A 6,000-nucleotide genomic window follows, 5' to 3' on the forward strand; every position below is an offset into this window, starting at 1 on the left:
CACAAAGTAGTGAGGAGTAAATTAGCAGATACTGTATAAGACCTATGCACCAAAAAAGTACACATCAGGGGTTGGCAAAGTTTCACTATAAAGCACCAGATAGGAAATAGTTGTAGGCTTTGCATGTATGGTCTCTGTCACATGTTCTAGTTTTGTTTTGATTTTATGACATTTTTAAAATATTAACATCATTTCAAGCTACTTGGCATTACAAAAACAGGCTGGGGGCCAAATCTGACCCATGATCTATGATCTATAATTTCTGGAACGCTGCTACAAAATACTGAGAGAAAAAATTGTTTTAAAATTTTTTAAATTTAAAAATTTTTTAAACAAAAGCTGTACCAACTAGTGAACTGGGAAAGTTAATATTGGTAAGTTGTTAATCTCGGCCATGACCTTGAAAGCTGGTGTATGGAATTATTACAACAGATATTGGTGCCCTTGGGGCAAAAGGCTTGTAGGCCAGGGTAGATCCAGCACACAACTGATATGCACCTGCTGTTCATGCACCTGGGAGGAGATCTCTCATAGCTGCATGATTTGCTGCTAGGCTCATATTGAGGAGAAATGTCTGATAGGGATGTGTTACCAACTCACAGTCCCTGTCCTACATCTTCTGAGCCTGGAGCCTGGTGTGGCCAATGGTTGATCTATGAATTAAGCCGAAGAAGATCTCATAGGCAGTGACCGTGTTCATTAAGCGTATGCAACTGTACTAAGTATCAAAAAATGGTGAAACGGTGCATACCTGATGAGAAGGTACCACAGTCTGGTGGTTATATGCATGAACCCTGGAATCAGACAGCCTGGGTTAAAATTCTTGTGGCATTACTCCTACCTGTGTGACTTGGTGAAGGGTCTAAGGCTTAAATGCTATTTTACCGAATTTGCGAAAACAAGCAAAGAGAACATACCTGCCAGAAAAAACAGACGTGTCATGGTGCAATCTCCATGTCGTCACTGGTATTCAGAAACCTAGTAGTCCAGCTGGTGATGCTCAGGACACTTGCCTTTCCAGAGTGGCCACAGAAAAGGGGCCCCCGGCTCCAGGAACTGGAGAGGAGCTAGAGTGGCCTCTGGAGGAGGTGGTGCTCTGAGCCATGACCTACTGGCATGGAAGGGGTGGGAGATGGGTTGTGAGAGTTACCTGGTGGCTCCTGTGCTTGTCCCCAGAGCAGTGGGAGTGTACCATCAGCATCTAGGCTTCTGGTGACAAGTGATGTCACACATTTGGGAGCATTCTGAGCCTCAGAAGGGAAACCTCTATTCCAAGAGGTTTGTTGGGGTAAATTCACTGCCCTCCTGCCTCAGCACAGACCCTGCTGCTGCCATCCCATACCATCTGGACACACCATGTAAGACAGGGCCAACCCCCAGTCTCCCCAGCTTTAGTGTTTCTACCCCAACCTCTTACAAGCCATGCCCCACCTGGGCAGGATCTATGTTACTCTCCTGCTCTAGCCTTGAGCAGGCTCTGCCCTCCGGGGGACCATAGGGAAAAGGGCTGGCAGAACCCCAACCACAGGTTGCCTATGCCGCTGCCCTCCAGTTAGGCACTGGGGTGACAGTCATGCAGGCTCTTGGAATGTATAGTCTTTAACAGTCTCACCAAACCACCAGGCCCGTCTGGTGTCACACACCTGCAACCAGCAGCAGGAAAGTCAGGAAGCGCTAGAAAGTCCTGGGAGGATTCGCTCTCTGGGCCTTGCCCTTTGCCTTTGGTGCTTTTCCCGCATGCCCTTTGCTGGTGGAGGCTGAGCTGGTGTGTTTTTCTGTCCCGTGTTCCAGGGATGAGTCACAAACATCAGGCTGGACAGTGCATGGTGTGCCATGGAGAACAGGTAGCTAGGAAAGCTCTCCAAATTTCCTTAACTACACTTCCAAGACCCAGCAGTATACAAATTGTCCTTCATGGGCAACTTCCTCAGCAAGCTTCTCTCTTGCCTTGTCCCTGCCCCTTGGCACACATGTGTTCCTCTTCTGGCAGAGATCACCCTGCTGCCCCTGCACCTGCCCTTGGCCTTTTTCCTAGACAGGTAGACAGTTCTGCCTGGATCCAGGGCCTCTGCCTCTTGGGGTTACATCCCCCTAACAGGTGGTATCAGATCAGGCAGCCTCAGTGATGCTCTCTCATGGTCCCGAGGGGACTCTCTGAAGAAGCTGTTGCTCTCTGCATGTACCTCAAAGTGTCCGCTCTGGAATGATAAAGATCCCTCCTCCAGAGCACACAATGACTCCTCCTTTGTCACCTAATCTCGTAGTCAGCCATCCCAGATTGCTGCCATCCCATACTGTCTGGACACACCAGGTGAGACAGGGTGAACCCCCCCGTCTCCCCAGCTTGAGTTTGGGGATGGCCAAGGCCATCCAGTCACCCCCAGATCCTTGCTTAAAGGAGACTGAGCTGAAGTCACCAGGAGTGTGAAGGAAGGGGATATCAAAGGAAGACAAAAGTATGCAAAAGGCAGGACTACCAGAAAGGGGTCCCTGTAGCAGTGGGAGCATACCATCAGCATCTAGGCTCCTGGTGACAAGTGCAGATGTCACACATTTGGGAGCATCCTGAGCCTCAGAAGGGAAACCTCTATTCCAAGAAGATTGCTTAGTTAAGATAACTTCCATGAGCTCCTTCACCCAAGGCCATGCCTTCAGCAGCTCATCCAGCCCTGCTGGAGGATTTCTGCCTCTCTGCAGGATGAGCCAGGTGCAGTGGGGCTGTCTGGTCCGGCTGCCAGGGAGGTTGAGAAAGGAAGAGCTTGATGAAGGCCATTGACTCAGCTCTCCGCCCTTATTGATGTCAAAGAAGACCCAAGAGAGAAAAGCTTTCGGATACTCTGTCAAGGAGAAATCCTCCACCCACACCTGTCAGTGGTCGGCTCTGTAAACAGAAATTTTCAGGGCCACTACTACTGCCACTGTTGTGGGTTCGAAGTGAGTCTGCTCCCATCTCCTCCCTTCCTCAGATGGTCATTGCTGAAGACCTCAGCTTGGAGAACAACACAGCACCAATGGAACCACAAGGTTGGAGGATAAAACTCAGACCACTCAGCCTACCTCTTCTCGCTCCCTGTTTCTTGCAGGGAGCCCAGTTACTTCGCCATTGGCCACTTTCCCCTCACAGATTCCAGAAATGACCAAATTAGCAGTCACTGACTTGACCGACTTGTCTACAGGGGCCCGATCCTGTCTGCCTCTTTACCTACCCGCACACCAGATACTGGTCATGAAATGGGATGCACAATTTCCAACTCCCCTTTTGCTGCCCCTCCTGGTGCTCACTTTAGATTCCAACCCATCTTTGGGGTTTCACTTAATAATGAGAAGAGAGGCCCTTTGCATTCCAATCCCTCAGTCATAGTTGCAGGATCTTCTCCTTCTCTTACCACACCTCCTAGCACCTCATCCTCCTCCCTCTCCTGTCTTTAGAATCGAGTCACCTATATCTATGTGTGTGGTTTCTCCTCCCTCTTTCTTACAGCCTCCTCTTCAAGTCCCTTTCACCAGTGTCCCCGTCTTCACCAGCCTCTGCAATCACCCCCCTAACATCGCAGTCAGCACATCTGCAGAATGGACCTCAGCAGCTGCTTTGGACTTGGCGTATCTGCCGTAGACACCACTCTGCCTTGCCAGGCTTTCATCTTCAGGTTTCCACCAGGGTCCAACATAAGCCCCATCCCATGGGACCAGGGATCCCTGCAAAGGCCACCGTTGCTACCTGCTTTTATGGCTAGCAGTCCTACCAGAACTTTCCCCCTTCCTTTTAGGGCAAGAACTGCCCTTGAGCTGAAATTTGGGAGCCGATCTGGGCAGCAGCAGGAAGCCAGTCTCTTCAATGCCCCTGGTTTTTTCTGGCCCACCTGCCACTGCTTGTGCAGTAGCCTCACTCCAAGACTCTTCAGCCTTGCCATCCAAACCAGCCTTTGACTCTGATACCACACTCAGTTCCCAGCCTTCTATCTTCCTGCCTCTTCTTGACAGCTTTCACAGCTCTTTCCCTCTGGGAAAGCTAGCAGCCCCCGCAGAACCTCCATACCTAGCCTATACTGCGGCCCTGGCACCCAACAGCAGTCCGCTTTTGGGAGTTTGGCACCCCCGTGTTCCAAATTCAGCATCTCCTGAGCACCCAGCCAGCTCTGGGTGGCCCTTCAGCTGTTCCCCCGCGCCACCCCCCCGCCCCGCCCCGGTCCAGTCACACTTGCCTGCTCTGGAGCTGTCACCAGCATGCACAGCACTGAAGACTGCTGCTCACGTTTTGCAGGCACTACTCCAGACCCATTTGGGTTTACGGGACCTGCAACCCTTATGGATAGTGGCAGCTTTGGGGTTACTGTGTACATCCCAGGCTGTGGCTTCATGTCTGGAACACTGATTTTTGGAGCAAGGCCAAGTGGGACACCCAGCACCACAGCTCATGTTGGGGGATGCTGTCAGCTTGTTGCATCCCTGTTGCAATTGGAGAGGCCAGCACTGCTGAGAGCAAATCTGTCCTTGGAAACACTTTCCTTCCTACCTATAATCAGAGCACCTAGAGCCGGCTCAGCCGTAACATGCTTACTACTACTGGACGAGAGAGCATCACTGAGAAGGACCATGTACCATAAGGCACTTTTGGTCTTCCTACGTTCAGATCACCTGGGATCCATCCAACCAGAGTACACCTATGGCAGTTAAGGGGACAACACCATACCTGTGCCTGGAGGGCTTTATGTTCCTACCTGCGGTCAGAGATCCTGGGTCTCCCCTGAAAGAGCACGTGTTTTATAGTGGGAAAGGCCAACACTGTAACTGTGTCTGGAGGGTTCTCTTCCTGCGTCTGGTCTGAGCACTTGGGGCCCATCTAGCCACAGGAAACCTGTTACTATTGGAGAAGGCTGCACCACTGAGAAGAAATGTGTGTCTTGAGACACTTGTGTTGCTGCCCTCCATCAGACACCTAGTGTCCACCTGGCCAGGGCACATCTGTTGCTATCTGAGGGGCTGCCATTGAACTTGTGATTGGAAATGCTAATGTCAGAGCACCTGAGGGACGTGGTCCAGAACACAGGTGGTGCAGTGGGAAAAGTCAGCACCATACCTGCCCTTCTGGATATTTTTGTTCTTACCGTCATTCAGAGCAGCCGGGCCCTCATGGTCAGAGCACATCCGTCTCATGGGACAACGGTACCCTTAGAAAGGTTCTCTATTGTCACCTTCACTCAGAACATTTGGAGTCTACTTAGAGTACTCTCTTTGATGTGGAGCAGTGAACCCCACTAAGGAAATGTCCCGACTTCAGCACTTTTGTTGCTGTCTTCCAGAGCAGATGTAGCACTGTCCTGGGGTACAGCAAGCAGTGCTCTCACCTTGGGGCACCGTTATCACCTGCCCAGATTTCTCTGCAGAGAAATCTGTTGGATCACCAGCCCCTTTGTTTTCTTCTACCGAGAGAAACAATGTCTCAGCAAAAGCTATCTAGAAATGGTGGGTGACCGCCCATTGCCATTAATGGGAAGAGGCTCAGCCCCTCTAGTTATGTCAAACAAACTTAACCTACACTCTGTCCTCCTAGAGCGAGCTGAAGCCCAGTACCTCAGCATGTTTGTGTATGTGTAAAATGGTGTAGTTGCAGATAAGGCTGATCAGAAGTCAACACACTGGCCGTGAGAGGTTCCACTGTGGAAGGAAGAAAGAGATCGGTAAGTATCAACCGTGTCATACCTGGTTGCAGCTGTTAGCCTGGCACACTTGAGCTATGGGCCAGTTTTCCTCTGTTCTTGGGTGGGCAGGACCTCCTGCTGCCTAAAGTTGTCCCCTTTTGCATTTGCATTACCCATTTGCCTCAGTGGGCTCTTTTCTTTCTTTCCAGATTAAATAATATATAACATATAATGACATTTTACATCATAATGTAAAATTATATATTATGTAATATATGTATATTACATGTATACATTATATATTACATAAAATATATGTAGTATTATATATTATAATATATAAGGATATACCACATCCTAT

This window comes from Eumetopias jubatus, unplaced genomic scaffold (assembly GCF_037043125.1).
Source record: "Eumetopias jubatus isolate StellerSeaLion01/CBP00866 unplaced genomic scaffold, mEumJub1_p1.0 scaffold_10, whole genome shotgun sequence".
NCBI classification, from domain to species: Eukaryota; Metazoa; Chordata; class Mammalia; order Carnivora; family Otariidae; genus Eumetopias; species Eumetopias jubatus.